General features: G+C 46.5%; 1 protein-coding gene and 1 non-coding gene across 9 annotated transcripts in view; one reads left to right on the forward strand and one right to left on the reverse strand.

Annotated features, from left to right (window-relative positions):
• Positions 1–506: 506 nt before the first annotated feature.
• TRNAA-AGC (transfer RNA alanine (anticodon AGC)) lies at positions 507–579 on the reverse strand. The gene has a single exon. It is a non-coding gene; the product is annotated as a tRNA-Ala (tRNA).
• A 518-nt stretch (positions 580–1097) lies between these two features.
• PPP6R3 (protein phosphatase 6 regulatory subunit 3) overlaps positions 1098–16490 on the forward strand; it is a 123183-nt gene continuing 107790 nt past the window's right edge. For 7 of the 8 annotated variants that reach the window (XM_052662420.1, XM_052662424.1, XM_052662426.1 and 4 more), the window contains exon 1: positions 1098–1209. The gene's annotated coding sequence lies outside the window, so the exon portion shown is untranslated. The remainder of the gene's footprint in view (positions 1210–16490) is intronic. The other variant, XM_052662421.1, reaches the window with a different exon arrangement.

Here is a 16490-nt window from a genome sequence, read left to right on the forward strand (position 1 = left end):
TGGGGGAAGCCCCACAGTAAAAGCCTGCCTCCGCTCCGTGAGCCGGAGTGATCATCCCTGACCAAGCCAGTGCCCCCAGAAACACCTGTAACAGTCTCCCTGCCCGGAGCCCTCGCCAACCCTCACTGAGCCGCGCAGGTCTGTCCTCCGTGTCCCGTGGGTGGAAATGTCACCTGCTCAGAAACACGACCACCACCGCTCTATGGCCTGCTTTGCTTGTGTTGCTCAGGTGGAGTCTGACGTCCGGGACCCTCTGCTCCTGTGTACCCCGGCCGGCGGGGCACAAAGTGCTCACTACCACTACATTTGAAGAAGCAACTTCTGCATAAATTCTTCCGCAAGGCAAAAGGAAGACCACCCCCCAATCCATCCAGTTTTCCTCCCTACCAGAGGCGGGTGCACAGATAGGGGCACCTAGCACAACTTGTCCTCACATCTCCTGGTACAAACAAGTGACACTGACTGCCAACTTCCCTGCTCCCTCCCCAACTTTATAAAATTAGCCGTGGAGAATGCGGGCATCGATCCCGCTACCTCTCACATGCTAAGCGAGCGCTCTACCACTTGAGCTAATTCCCCAGCTCCCGGCGAACTTCCGCCACCGAGACACATGGTGGCTAACGTCATCACCGGTTTCCTCCGGGCCCTCCGGCCCGCCTTCCCGCGGGGCTCGCTACCCCATTGGTTCTCGTACAGCTCCCTACTTGTGCAGACCTACTGCCATGATTGGCTTGGCTCACTTTAGTTTTAAAAAGCATTGGCCATCGGATTGGTGGCCCCAGCCGTCCGTCAAGAGAAGGCCCTGCTGTTGCTATGGCGTAGTTGGGGGGAACCCAGACAAGGTTTCCCTCGGTTTCTGATTTGTTGGCTCCAGACGCCAGGGTCCTAGAGGTTCCGGATCCATCAAGTCCATGGGAAAAGAATGCGCCCCCTCGCCCTTGACGGACGGTGTCCGCGAGCCAATCGGAGTAGGTTCAACGGGGGCCGCAGAGTGATCCAATAGGCGGCAGGGGGCGGGAGAGGAAGGCCAATGAGCACGGAGCCGGGGGCGGGGGCAGGGCCGTGATTGGCCGCGAGGCGCTCGGAGGGAGGGCGGGGGGAACTCAAGGCCTGCTTGATACGTCCGCCATTTTGGGCGCTTCGCTGATGGTGTCGGTGAGCGCGTTTCCCGCCTGAGCGCAACTAGCGGCGAGTCGCGGGCACCTCCAGGTAATGAGGAGGGGGGGGCGCGGCGGAGCGGGCCGCGGCGCGGGGTGCGCTGGGTGCGCGGCGCGCGGGCGGCGGCGGCGGGGCTCCTCCGCCCGGCCTCGGCGGCGCGGGGAGGGAGCGTCCCGGCCCCCTCCCCTCCCCCCCGGAATTCGCCTCTCGGCCGCCGGGGAGGCGCGGCGCCCGGGTTCCCTGGCCCGTCCCCGCCCGCGCCTGTCAGCCGCCCGCTCGCCCGCTGCGGGGCCCCTCGCCGAGTCGGGCCGCGGGCCGGGAGGCGAACTTCGCGCCCGGGTTGACGTCCGCGGCCTGGCGCGGCGGGCGGGCGGGCGGGCGGCCGGGCGCGCCCCTCACCCGGCCGGGCCCCGCTCCGCGCCGGCCGGCCCGCCCCGAGCGAGCACCGCCCGCTGCCCGCGGGCCCCGGACAAGTTCTCTGGGCGCGGGCCCCGCAGCGTGTCAAGTTGAGGCGGCGGCGGCTCGCCGGAGACTCCCGAAGAGGCCATTGTTGGACGCGGTTCTCCGGGAAACAAGTTCTGTGGGTTTCTGCTCCCTCGCCGCAGAGTCAGCGGGATACGCCGGCGCCCGGCTCGGAGTCTTTAAAACCTCCTTCCGAGTGATTTTTTTTTTTCCCCTTAAACTCCAGGGTTGCGACTCCAGCTCAGACCTGGTCGCGAAAGCCTCCCCGGCGAATACGCGCTAGGGTGGGGGGGTGGTCCTCTCGGGCGCAAGTACCTCCCTCTTAAAGAAGCCCTCTCGCCGCTCCCTTGGAGGGGTTTCCTGCGGCCCGGCTTTCTCTGACCACAACTTGGACTCTTGGTTGGAGGTGAACGGCACGAGTCCTTGGATGCACCTTTGTGTCTTGGCGTCTCACCCTCCGAGCTCCGTGTAATCTCTGTACTTAACCCATTTTCTCTGTGGGTCGGATCGAGCTTTTCTGTTTTGCTTTTCTGGGAGCGGCGCTTGGGAGTTGTTTCCTTTTATCGTCAAAGCACTTGTGAATGTGGCTGTTTTGTTAACGTGGAGTTGACTGCGATTTTGTCCTCAAGGTCACGTTGTAGGTAGGCAGCAAGTGGGAAAGAGGCTCCGGATTTCCAGCCGCTGGAAAATCCACTGAAGGGATGGTTTTGGAGCTTCCTTTGGTGTCGAGTTAGACGGCGTGGTTTCCAGATCTTGGCTTCACCACTTTCTGGCGCTGTGACCTTGGGCAAGTCCCTCAACCTCTCTGCTTTTTCTGTAATACGGGAATAACAGCAGTGGCTGCCTCAGCAGTCTGTCGGGAGGAAATGAGTTAATATGTGTACAGCAGCTAGAAACGGTGCCTGGCGTGAGGAATCCGCTTAGTAATTAGTGGCTATTATTAATTTGGATTTGGTTTTTAAATGTTTAGATAGTATTGGGACGTCCTGGCTTTTCGTGGCTGTCTTTAGAAAGCTCTTGTGTTTTTAAGAGTCTTTCCGGCTGAGAACCACCCAGGAGAGGGTGGCTGAGGATTGATTACGTTTACAGACGTTTTCTGGAGTCATTAGGGGGGTGATGCCTCAGACTGGCTTGTTGAAGAGATGGTTAAATAAAAGCCCACCAGGAGCTCACGTCAGATTCTGTTCCTCCTGTACTTTTGAATACCGCTTATTGCGTGTGATTGGCCCCCAAATCAGTAGTAACTGGAGAGGTTCTTAGTGTACTCTTGGGTTCTTACTGAGGTTTGAAAGATTACTGTGTATTGAGATACTCTTCAGTGAAGGTACTTTGGGAAATAACTGTTGTCCTGGGTGGATGCTTTCGAAGTTATTTTGCATTTCAGCTAAGTTTGATCAGAGAGTCTAGAATATCTAACAGAATGCCATCCACTCATGCATCTACTCGGAGTCTATTGATTCCTGCCCTGTGGTCTTCTCCCTGCTGCTTGAAACCAGGCTTGTCCTTCCCCTGGAATTACCTGCTTGGGACCTGGCTTGCTTTGTTGCCCTGGGAAATGTTACTTTGATAGACTCCGTCTTAAGTAGAGATGAACATCTTGCTGGTGTAACTTACTGAAGAACAGGAAGAAGATTGTTTTAGATTAGAAAACTAGCTTTTGTGTAAAGTATAGCAGAACAAAACTTGCTGGTTTCAATTAACTGCCTGGCGATTTGAGAATCAGAGCATAACTGGACAGAAAATGAATAATGATGAAGTTAAGGCCTGACAGGGTGAGGCTTGCATAGTCTCTTTGAAATGAATTTTGGCGCTGATGTGGTACAGAGATAATGTGCTTATTACAGACAAGACATCTTCCTTAAAACAGTATTTGTCAGGATTGGTATTTAGTTTGCTTCTTTGATAAACTTGAATCTTGTGGTTTTACATATTGGATATTTGAGAGGCAGCCTGAGTATATATTTGTCTAAAATTTTACAATGCTTTCTTACTGGTATAGAATGGTTAAGAATGGTAGTGACAGTGAAGTTCTTGTAACCATCTGCTCAATTAAAACTCAGTTTATTTACATACAAAGCACAAGAGGCTGTGGTTGGTTCTCATAAGTCAAGATCCGAGCCCTGGTGTGGCCAAGTAGAGTTGACTGCTTTTTCTTAGGTGAGCTAGATGGAAAGAATAGACCTGATCTCTTGGCTTTTGGAAGTTTTCTTATTTTTTTCCCTTCTTAAAGGAGCCTCAGATGACTGTTTTTTAATTTACTCTAGAGCAGTAGTTCTCAACTTTGGGGGGCGGATTTTGCCCCCAAGAATCATCTGGTGATATCTGGAGAAGTAAATTTTGCTTGTCACATCTGTGGGGTTGGGCAGTGGCTGCTAGAAGGTAGAGACCAGGGATGCAGCTGGACACCCTGTGATGCACAAGATGGCAGCCTCACCCCTCAGCAGGACGTTAGCCCCCCAGAGGTCAGCGGTGCTGAGGTCGAGAGACCCTGCTCCAGACAGATGCTGAGCTGACCTGCTTTGGGATCATTGGGAATACTTTTCAAGACTGTTCTGTAAATGTGTGATGAGAGTGAGAACGTTTCTAAAAGCTCCCAAGTAATACTCATGTGCAGCTAGGTTCTGGAACCACTAGACCACAGATTTCAGGAGCTGCGTGTGGGTCAAGGGATCCTGTCACCTGTGAGCTTGTCTATACCTCGACCCTCCTGGGACATGACTTAATAATGGGGAAAGATGGTACACATCATTTTCAGGTGCCTGAAGACTGAGCTTTGAAAAACGTTTTTTAAAGTGAATGTTTTATAAAGTAATTGAGAAACTTTTGTTTTTCTCTTGCTTCATGAGACTTCATCAACATATTGTGCTGAAGCTCTCAGGTGTTCAGGGCTGTTACTGGCTATGCTAAATAACCTTATCCTGCTGTGATTTTTGAGTTTTGTCATTTCTGTCCTCATCCTGTCAGTCAGCTGTCAATTATGTTTTTAGATGCCAGCTTCATTATTATTATTATTTTAATGAAGAGCTGTTTTCAGAGAGTTAGCCCTGGATTGGTTTGCCAAATCTGCCCTTGACAAGGCAGGAGAGAGGCAGATTGAATGCTTATCTTTTAACATGGTGACCCTTGCTTGCTACCACAGGGGGCTTGCCTGAACCCTGCACTCTGACCGGAGTGGGCAAGTGTTTTTCCCTCTGGGGAGATGAAGTGCAGTGAAAGAGAACTTGTTTTCTCTCACATCCTTAGAATACGGATGATCCTAGTGTATTGAGTGGGATGAAGGTTACTATAAAACTACAGATTTTTGCCAACTGAATGTTAAAAGGCTGGACGTATAAAAGGGAGATCCCGGAGATCTCCTTCATCCTGAAATTTTCCCTATTGCTGTGTGTCCGTGGGTTCGCAGAGAGTCGGACACGACTGAGCGACTTTCACTGAGATGCTTAGAATGACAGGTGACCACTTCAGCGTCTGTTTCTTCTGTGTGAGTAGTTGCTAAGTCGCGTCCGACTCTTTGAGACCCCATGGACTGTAGCCTGCCAGGCTTCCCTATCCATGGGATTCTCCAGGCCAGAATACTGGAGTGAGTTGCCATTTCCTTCTCCAGGGGCTCGTCCTGACCCAGGATGGAACCGAGATCTCCTGCGTTGGCAGGCAGGTTCTTTATCCATGAGCCCCCAGGGGAGCCTCTAAACCCGAGTTTGTTTCTGTTTTGCATGTATATTCATTTGAATTGTCTTTAAATTGCACGTAAGAGATATATAGTATCACCCAAGTCTCCCCCGCTCTCGGCTGCCCTAAACCCAGTGCAGTGCTGTGGCACGGAGGTGCTGGGAAGAGAGCATTACCAGGTAGATAATGGGATCATTCACGGGAAAGCCAGGAATGCTGCTGTCTGGTCTTCATTTATTTGATCAGCAAATATATTGAATCCTTACTCTGTCAAGAACACTAGTAGGGATTCACTCATCAACAGGCACTTAAGGACTTTCAGTCTTTGGGGGGAGGCAGCAATGACAAGGGACGTCCTTTGCGCTGAGGCCAGATATCTCAGCTTGTGAACTGAGTAATGTGGTGTATGTAAGTAAGCAGACTTTTAGTGAGAGGCCCTAGAGGCTTCAGAGCAAAGAGCTTGTAATTGTTGGTTGGGTGGTTTGAGATTGCCAGAAGTATGTTGTCAAAGAATGAAGTAGTTACACCTTTGTTTCTCATAGGTATTAAATAGTTAACTTCCACTTCCCTCTTTGGTTTGGTTTAGTTTTAAAAAGCAATGCTGTTATTCTTCCTGTGTTCTTGCCTGGAGAATCCCAGGGACGGCGGAGCCTGGTGGGCTGCCATCTCCGGGGTCGCGCAGAGTCGGACACGACTGGAGTGACTGAGCGGCAGCGGCAGCGCTAGTGAAGCTGCTCGGTAATGACAAGTAGGAGTGGCCTGTGTTGTCTTTGGCTCCATAGATGTTGGCTGTCACTTGATCAAACTGGAGAAGCTCACTTTCCCTACTGATCAGAGGCTTGGTGTAGATTCATGCTAAACGTCTTGAGTGTGCTTGAAATCCACGGTGTTTCCAGTGGGAGTGGGTTTTTTTTTTCCTGCTGCAGTCTGGATTGAGGTGACTGGAAGTTTGTTTTTGTGGCCTTTTGACTTTGACTTAGATTTAGTTGCCATGGAAACCCCCTTTCTTCCTCCCTGCCCCTTTATTTTTCTTTACTGGGAGGAGAGAGAGTTACTAGTCGGATCAATGCCCAGTTTGTTTCAGTTTGGATGTTTATGAACTGACATCTGGGTATCAGGTAGATTGGCTAGATGGTAAAGAAGCAAATGAAAGGGAACCTTGACGGTACTTGAAAGGCTTCCTACCTTAACTGGGACATTTTTGTGTCGCAGACTCACAAAGATCTGAGTAGAGGCGGTTTACTACGTCTCACTTCTGCTGGCTAGGGTTGACCTGTTTGATTATTAAGTATTAGTGAAGACTCCACAGTTGACTGATTTTATATAAATAAATTTGAATAGATTATGAACATCTTTCCTGACACAAAGAGACTCTGATTTTATACTTCTTGGCAACTCTGGAGAAAGGGTATTATTAGTTCCAGAATTTCTTGCAGAGGGAGTGTATATTGATTTGGAATGGTTTGTGTGCCCCAGAGGCTGACTGCCATGAAGTCTGGGGGCCCACAGGAAAGATGAATGAGATTGGTTTTTTCTTTTGAAACAGTAGGAAGCAGCACTAAAAAGGTTGCAGGAAAGTGAAAAGACTGCAGAGATGAAAGTGTGGCTGAACGTGGATTCAGACTTGGAGAAAGCTGTGTTGCTCGCTAGTGAGAGCCTGACGTTCCCTGTACTTATATGCAAATCTAAACAGTAATGCTGGTGTGTTAATAATGCAGTGCGTCAGAGACACGGACGAGAAGGGGAGCTTGCCTGAAGAGGCATGGCCCCCTGAGACCCTAAGCAGGGCAAGCGAGGCAGCAGCTGTACTGGCCACTAAGGCACATTCCGGGCTGGCTTGCACTGTCCAGTGAGGCTTGGTCAGGAGACACTGGCTGGATCTTGGTGAGGCCTGGGCTTTCATTCTCCAGACGAGGCAGTGGTGGAAGGAACATTGACAAGTATTGACTCTGTTGGCTGTTTGGCGCTTCCTTTCATGAGAATCACGGTTTTGGAGGTCATTGATATTAGAGAAAAATGTAGGTCATGCGGGAGAAAGGGCCTGTAGGCAGCAGAGAAATCTCAGTTCCTGGGTGAGGCCTTAGGGTTTTGGTGGCCCCACTAGACCATAATTTTAAGTGTCAGTTGTTTCAGCAATAACATAGCTGGAACTCACTGAGAGTTAAGAATAAATACAACATTGTAAGCAATCAGCTATACTCCAATAAAAATTAAAGAATAAGTGTTTAACTTCTGAACTGGTGTTTTGTCTGTCTGTTTTTGTCATTGTCGTAGGTGAGGGGTAGTGCCTCCTGGTTCCCTTTTGTCGACGGAGATACACAGGGTTTCTGTTGCCTCTGGGCAGTGGGCAGTTCACACCTGCCTCCGCTGCCTTCCAGGAGACCCAGTCCCTTCTGTCCTTGGTTTATTACGACACTCATAGATGGCGCAGCAGCTGTGCATTTGGCGCCCATCATAGGCGTAGCATATTGAACTGAGGGAGTTTTCGCAGATCAGTACCTGTTCTCTGCTCTCAGGCCAGAGTATCTTGTGGAGGGCAAGAGTGCAAAGAACCTAAAATAGCTGACTTTGAGTTCTGGCTGCCAGTCTTCAGCTGTGTAATCATGATGTTAGATGGCATCTCTGTTCCTTAGTTTCCTTATCTGTGAAATGAATATGAAGTGTAAACTTGTTAGTACAGTGCCTAGTACACAGTAATATTTGTTTGGGTATTATTACTGTTATCAGTCTTCTTGCTAGTAACAGTGAAATAAGGTCAGAAATGACTAATAGAAGTTGCAGGGAAACGCCCTGAAGAAATGGAGTGGAGTGTTAGGGTAGAAGGCCTGGAGTTCTGACTAGCTGCTCTGAGGAAGCATAGGGGGGCGGTGAAGTGGGTCAGGCAGGGCAGGGCACAGAGTTAGGTAGGGGTGTCCCCCACCCCCCAAATTTGGATTGTTTTATATAGATTTTACTTACTAAAATGTGACCTTTTTTTTTTTTTACTGTGGTGAGAGTAGAGATCATAATTTTGAGGTTTTGCTGAGTCGGACACAACTGAGCACGCAAGCACGTTTTGAAATATTCATCTTTAAAATCTTTCTGGTGCTTGAGGACAGTATAAAAAACTTTGGAGTCCCTCATGTTACGTAGAGCCATATTTTTTCAATGTTCTGTGCTGTGAGATAATCACACGTGTCTTGAAGGATCACTTTTTTTTTTCCTTTTGTTTTTTGAACTTTTATTTATTTATGTACTCAGCTGTGTGGCATGTGGGATCCTAGTTTCACGGCCAGGGATCAAACCTGAGCCTCTTGCAGTGGAACTATGGAGTCTTAACCACTGGACTGCTAGGGACGTCCTTGAGGATTGATGATTGGCTCTTTTAAATGTTGCTCTTAATTTGTTAACAAATTTCACACGATAACCAGACAGCTGTGTTCTGTAAAGGGCCAGGTAATGAATACGTCAGGCTCTGTGGGCTCTGGAACCACTCAGTTCTGCTGCCGTGGTGTGAAAGCATTCATAGTCAACACGTGAACAAATGAAGCTTCTAATAGAACTTTATCTACAAAAAGAGGCGGTGGACTGGGTTTGACCTGTCTTGTTCTAACCTATTTTTTTATTTTAATTTTTAATGGGATCATACATTCCAAGAGTCTGTATTGGCATGTGTACAGATGTTAAACGTTAAGACCACCAGTTTAAGTGACAGAATGTTGCGTTCCCTTTGGCTTCCTGAATGACCACCCCCCCTCCCATTCCTCCCTCTTCTCACCTCCCTTAAGCAGGGCTGCCCTGCGTGTGTCATTTTGTTGATTAACTTTATGGTGTTAGCACCTGTGCATGTATCTTTTTACCCTTACATAATGTAATTTAGTTTTTGCATGTCTTTGTATAAATTGAGTCATTTTGTTGTGTAACTCACCCTCTTCTCTTGCTGCTTTTTGAGATTCATTTGTATGTTTGAGTACTTACATCCTAGGCACTAACACATATGTTGTGATGCTGACTATATTAGTAGTGAGCCAGAAAGACATTGTCCCTGTCCTCCGGAAGTTACATTTTAGTGGAGAAAGACGGTTAACAGGTGAGTCAGAGATGGCAGCTGTCATGGGTGGTACAGCTGGGAGCAGAGTCAGCTGGGAGTGGCTGGGTGGGGGCTGTTTGCAGATTGGATAAGGTGGTCAGGATGGGCCTTCCTGAGACCTCTGAACATCAGCAGGTGACGGAGGGAGCCACGTGGCTGCAGGTGGGGGTGAGTTAGGGGGAGTCTTTAGGCAGAGTCCAGTGTGTGTGTGGTGCTAAGAAGGGTTGTAGCTGATGTGCTGGGGAGACAGAGGCCAGCCTGGCGGGGTGGAGGATGGCAGGGGAGGAGGTCAGAGGGGGTGGGGTGGGAGCCATTCATGCAGGCCAGGGTTAGGATTTTGCCTTTTTCTGTGAATGAGATGGGAAGTCGTGGAAGTGTTTTGGGTAGTGGTGTGACATGAGATCTGATATGTCTTTAAAAGGTCCCCTGAAACTGTGTTAAGAATAGTTGTCCCTCTGGTGCCGAGGACCCCCCCCCAGAACAGCGACGGCAGCTTGGACTGAAGGGGGGCAGGGGTGGCAGGGAGAGAGGGTGGATGCTGGATGCCTGTGGACAGTAGAGCCGCCAGGATTTGCTGGCAGATTGAACGTGGCTGAGACAGAGGTGAAGGTGCTCCCTACCGACCAGAGGTTTCTGCTTGTGGTCGAGATTGTGGGCGGCACCAGTTGTTGAAGTAAGGTTGGGGTCCAGGCCCGCTGCTCTTGTGAAACTCCAGAGAGCCGCCTGGAGCCACGTGGGATGAAGGTGTTCGGAGTGGAGGGGAGAGGTCTGGCTGAAGACAGACGTGAGAGTGTTCAGTGTTCTCTGACACTTAGAAGTCTTGATGCTGAGTGAGTGCAGGATGAGGGCCGAAGCAGCGAGCCAAAGGGTGCCGGGCAGTTTCCGAGGTGGAGGAGGAGCAGGGGGCCCTTGAATCTCTGAAGTCAGGGGAGGGGTCTTCCAGGGGGAGGGAGGGAGAGCCCCCGTGCAGTGCTCCTGCCGTGCCCTCCAGGGGCCTGAGGGCCCGGGCTTGTCCTGTGGCTTCGGTGGCACATGAGTCATCGATGGTCTTGATGGGAGCAGTCCGCACGCGGTGGTGTGGGGAGGGCCTGGGAGGGAGGCTTCCCGAGGGCTTGAGGGCAGAGGACACAGAGGAAAGCCCTTTCGCTAGAGGGAGAGTTGGGACCATGAGAAGGCTTTGTTGAGATGGCGAAGTTACCGTGTTTCTGTACTGTTGGTGGGAGACGATGTCTGTATAGAACGCACACCTGATGACGTGCGTTTCTGGGAAGGAGACAGGGAGTGGACCCATGGGGAGCGTCCGCCGGCTCTTGCTTGGTGAGAGGACGGGGAGCAGACTTGGGTGCTCACTTGGTGGGAGCAGGACTGTTTTCTTTTCTTTTTTTTTTAATTCAGTTAATTTGTTTTGGCTGTTCAGCGTCTTTGTTGCTGCTCGGGCTTTTCTCTACTTGGGGCGAGGGGCGTCTACTCTGTATACATGGGCTTCCCGTGGCAGAGCCCAGGCTCTCGGGTTTGCGGGCTCAGTAGTTGCGGTTCGCAGGCTCAGTGGTTGTGGCGCACAGGCCGAGGGAGCGGCCTTGACCAGGGAGCGAGCCTGTGTCTCCCGTGCTGGCACGTAGATCCTTCACTACTGAGCCACCAGGGAAGCCCAGGACGGTTTCCTGCTCAGTGAAACAGGGAGTTACCAGTCAGTGAAAGTGAGGGTGAGTAGGGCCTGGAGAATTCCACGGACTGTATAGCCCATGGGGTCACAAAGAGTCGGATATGACTGAGCGACTTTCAGGGCAGGTGGTCTGTGAGGAGAAAGTGCGGAGTATTCTACGGAAAGAAAGAATGAGTGGATCTGCAGTGTGGAACTCAGGGGAGCCATCCTAGTTTGAAGTGGATAAAAGCAGTTGTGTTCTTTTTCCTGGGGCTAGAGTAGGCAGTGTTGCAGCTGCGGTTTCTGCACGCAAGAGTGACAGAGCAAGGGAAGGCCACTGCCGTGTGTAAAGGGGATAGCTAGTGGGAACCTGCTGTGTGGTCTGGGGTCGCAGCTCAGTGCTCTGGTGGTCTAGACAAGCGGGATCCTGGGTGGGCGAGGGGGAGGGAGGTCCAAGAGGCAGGGGCTGCACGTGTGCATGTGGCTGAGTCACCTTGTACAGCAAGCAGAAGGCAGCACAGCTCTGTAAAGCATCTATACTCCAGTTTAAAAAAGAGAGAAGGCAAAGGGGCGTTTATAATGGGGAGGCCTGGACTTGGAGCTGGGAAGGGAGGGAAGGGAGGCCCTGCAGATAATGACTTTTGGCTGCAGTGATGTGTTTGGTTGCTAAGTTGTAGCAGACTCTTCTGCGACCCCATGGGGGACTGTAGCCTTCCGGGCTACTCTGTCCATGGGATTGCCCAGGCGAGAATACTGGAGTAGGTTGCCTTTTCCTTCTCCGGGGATCTTTCTCACAGGGATCAAACCTACGTCTCCTGCATTGGCAGGCAGATTCTGTACCACTGAGCCCCTGAGAAACCCACGTTGATGTGTGTAATTCTAGTTTATTCCTTTTCGCTTCTGTGTTCTTTTTCAGACTGAATATATTTCATTTTATTCTTTGTCCTGTCCTTATGGGATAAGATTGTTTGTTTCCAGTAAAGAACAATGAGGCTTTGGACAAGTGCAAAAAACATTTCTGCAAGGTATAAAGCCTGGAGAGACTTAGAATTGCAGGGTAGTGGGACCTGTACAGTTTTAACTTCAGTTAAAAGTAGTTGAGCTTTAGTTAGAAGTACCCTCCTGCCAGCGCTGTTGTTCTCCACCTTTGCCAGCTCTTGGTGTTGTCAGACTATTTTATATTTGTCAAATTGGTGGTTATGACCTTACATCTCATCAGTTACTAGTTTTATTGAGATGTAATTACATGTTACAGTTTACCCATTTAAAGGGTACAGTCTAATAGATCTTAATATGTTCAGAGAGTTGTGTAATGATCACCACAATCTAGTGTTTAGAACATTTCATCATCCTGAAAAGAACCCTTGCACTTGTTAGCAGTGATTCGATTTCCACCTAACTCCTGGGCAGCCGTGGACTTGCCGGTTCTGGACGTTTCACGTAAATGGAATCGTACAGTATGTGGTCTTTGGTGACTTGCTTCTTTTGCTCAGCGTGCCGCATATTTCAGTACTAGTGCTTTGTTGCGTTGGAGCGCGTGGACATACCGTTATTTATCCATTTATAAGTTGGTGGACGTTTGGCTTAATTCCACTTTTTGACTGTTCCCAACCATACTGCTGTGAGTGTTTGCCTATGAGTCTTTGGAGGGACGTAGGTATTTATTTCTCTTGGTGTGTACTTAGGAGTGGAATTGTTGGGTAATGTTCCTGTGTTTTAAAATTTTGAACTAACAAACTGTTTTCCAAAGTGACTGTACCATATTACATCTCACCAACACCATACCAGGGTTCTAATTTCTCCATGTTCTCACTAATATATATTCTTTTCCTTTTAAAAACAAATTATAGCCATGTTAGTGGGTGTGAAGTGTGGTGTATCATTGTGGTTTTCCCTTTCCTGAGTGACTAATATTGCTGAGCATCTTGTCATGTATGTATCGGCTGTTGTGTATCTTTTTTAGAGGAAAGTCTGTTCAAGTAGTTCTTTGCCCACTTTTATTTATCACTGCATGGTTTTAATGTTCTTTTTTCAAATTACTAACGAAGTTGAGCATCTTTTTTTGGCTATTTAGATTTCTACTTTTGTGAAATACCTGTTTATGTCTCTCTCTCTTTCCTGTTTATGTCTTATTTTTTTCCTCTTGAGTTTGATTTTTCTTATTTGTAGGAATTCTTATATATTCTGATTCTTATTATCTTTGTGACAAATATCTTTTCCCAATTTGTGAATGCTTTACTGTGTTTATGGGATTTTTAAAAAGGTGTTTATTGAAAGCATGTAATAAAAGGACAAAAATGGATTTTAGTATTTTCCGATCTTTTCTTCTGTCCTTTACACTACCCAGGTAGAAGAGGAAATAGATTTTTTGATTTATAGGTAGTTGTCTTTTTAAAAGTTTTATATTCTTTTCTTTCTACAAATTTTGCATATTTTTTGTTAATTTATTCTTTGGCTACTTTATATTTTTGTTGCTGTTGTAAATTATTTTTTTAAGTTAACAATTTCTGTTTGTTGGCAAATGGAAATGCAGATGACTTTGTATGTGGCTATTATATCTAGTAGCTTCTCTAGCTTAATAATAATTTGCTTGTGGACTCTTGGGGATTTTATGTAGATAATCATCTCACCTGTGAATAATGACAGTTCATTTCTTTCCAGTCCTTCTATTGTTTAATACATTTTACTCTAGTCTTACTGCGTTGCTGCATGGCAGCTAGCACCAGTGGAGAATATAAATGGTAGTGGCGGGCATCCTTACCACAGTCCCAGTTTTAAGGGAAATGCTTTTATCTTTTACCATTGCATGTGTGGATACTTTTTTTTTCTTTTAACAGGTTGAGGAAGATTTCTTCAACCTTAGTTCACGGAGAATTTAAAAAAAACAGTTCACAAGTGGGCACTGAACTTAATTGATGGATTAAAAGTTTTTCCACTTATTCCTTTACTTCTGGCTCGGGGGGGTCTTGCTTTTCTAGCTGTGGTGAGTGGAGCTGCTCTCTGCTCGTGGTGCGCGGGCTCCTCGTTGCAGAGCAGTGGGCTCTAGGGCGTATGGGGCCTCAGTTCCGGACCAGGGATCAAAATGTGTGCCCTGCCTTGGCAGGCGGATTCTTAACCCCTGGACCGCCAGGGCAGTCCTAATGGAATGCATTTTCTACATCTGTCGAGATGATGATATGACAGTTTTTCCAGCTTGATAATGATGTATTCTTTTTAAAAAAGGCTTTTTTGCTTTGTTTTTGTTATATATGTTTTCGTCTGTTTCATGTTTTTGTTGTTGTTTTTCTGTTTGTTTTGGGCTTTTTTTCTGGCCTTTCCATACTTGTGGAATCTTAGTTCCTCAACCAGGGATTGCACCTGGGCCCCAGCAGTGGAGAGTCCTAACCACTGGACTGCCAGGGAGTTCCTCCCACCCCTTTTGTTTTTAATTTGCTAATATCTCAGGATTTATGTATCTATGTTTATTGGTAAAAATGATCTCTCATTTTCCTTTTTTGTTGTATCAGCCTTATGAGTTTTGTTATCAAGAGTATTCTAGTCTCATAAAATAAACTGTGGTGTTTCCTCCTTTTTATTTTCTTAGAGGGTTCCTAAGTAAAATTAGGATTATTTGTTCCTTCAGTGTCTTATAAAACTTGCCTATAAAACCATAAGGGTGTGGTGTTTTGTCTCTGAGATTTAAAAATTATTGATTTGATTGCTTTAATATTTATAGGATCATTAGAGTCTTTTTCTTGAGTCATATTTGGTAATTTATGTTTTTCTAAAACTCATTTTGTCTGAATTTTCAGTTATATTGGAAGAAAATTATAACTTCTTAATTTTGGAATCTGCCTGACTTGTAGTTAATTAATATTTAATTTCTTAAACAGGATTCTTAGGTCATTAATTTTTAGCATGCATAATATGTACTTATATATGTAAATAGAGTAGTAATTACCCTTTAAATAACACTTTTGCTGTGTAGGATTTTTATCTTTCAGTTCTGAATATATTTACAGTTTCATTTTGACTTCTTTTTGACTTAGAGGTTTAGAAAGTATATTGAAAAATCTTGATGTGTGTGTGTATATGTATCTTTTAAGTTTTGTTACTGATTGCTAGCATACATTGTGCTCATAAGGTGTGGTCATGTGACGGCAGCCCACCAGGCTCCTCTGTCCATGGGATTTTCCAGGCAAGAGTACTGGAGTGGGGTGCCTTTGCCTTCTCCCTTTAACGGTGTCTAGTTAGTAGCAAATTTTTATTCCATGTGTGTTTAAAAAGAATGTGTTTCTAATTTTAAGGTCTGGTTTTCCCATGTCTGTTAGATGAAGCACATTAATGGAAGTCACATTCAAACTAGTGTCCTTAACTAATATTGTCTGCTTGTTCCCTTAGTTACAGAGAGGGGTATTGTTAAAATTTCATTATGATGGGAGATTTGCTGAATTCTTGTAGTTCTCAATTTTTGCTTTATAAGTTTAGAATTGTTTCTAGTGACTTGCACAGTTTGTCATTCTGTAGTGAATCTTTGATTCTAGGAACGTTTTTTCCACTAAAATACAATTTTGTTGGATATTGGCGTAGCTGTAGCAAGTGACTTTTAATTAATGTTTGCCTGATAAGAATTTTTTTGCTTCTTAAGTGTCGTCTTTGGTGTGCCTTTTGAAAGCAGCACACAGCTGGATTGCATTTTCATTATTCGACTTCTCATATTTCAACTAATTTACATTAATTGTGATTGAAATATTTGGTTTATTTCTGCTATGGTAGTTTTGCTTTCTAAATGGGGTTTTTTCCCTTTTCTATTTTTTTTTTTGTTGCCTATGTATTGTGGTATTTTTTTCCCCCTTAATTCCTGTCTACTCTTTTTGCCTGTACTCAGTAAGAGATTAGACGCTTCTGGTGATCTTAGACATTTCATGTTTAACCTAAGGCCTAAAGTTAATTGGTATCTTCATTCTTATAAGAAACTTTTGAATGCTTTCAGTCTCATGTCCTTCCCGATTTATGTGCATCTGCCCAATTTTCATTTTGCTGCTTTTGAAATCCTACAAATGGGGCATTACCAAAAAATACTGTCATTCTCGAGAGGCATTTTGCCTGCTGTCTAGTTCTAGGTTGATGATTGTTTTCATTGTCTCCCCTGAGCACTTCGACAGTATTTCCTATCTTTTCCCACTTGCTGTTGTGATTAATTAGAAATGACTTGTCAGTTGTTCCTCATCCAGGAGTCTGAGGTATTCTGTACCTAAAGTGCTCTTCATGTTGACCAGTCCAGCGGGCACGTTGAGTCTTTATTTTTAGGTTGCTGGTGTTGGTTTGCTCATTTGGTGTCTTGCTGCTTTTGAATAATCAAGTACCAGATACTGTTTTGGATATGTCTCAACCAGTATTCAAAAAAACTTAAAAAATTACAAGTGAAAGAGGATATTCATTTTACTAAGAGCTGGCAGATGGGATTTTTTTCTCCGTCCTTTAAATGGAGTGTCAGGAACGAATTTCTTA

This window comes from Budorcas taxicolor, chromosome 25 (genome assembly GCF_023091745.1).
Source record: "Budorcas taxicolor isolate Tak-1 chromosome 25, Takin1.1, whole genome shotgun sequence".
In the NCBI taxonomy this organism is placed as follows: domain Eukaryota; kingdom Metazoa; phylum Chordata; class Mammalia; order Artiodactyla; family Bovidae; genus Budorcas; species Budorcas taxicolor.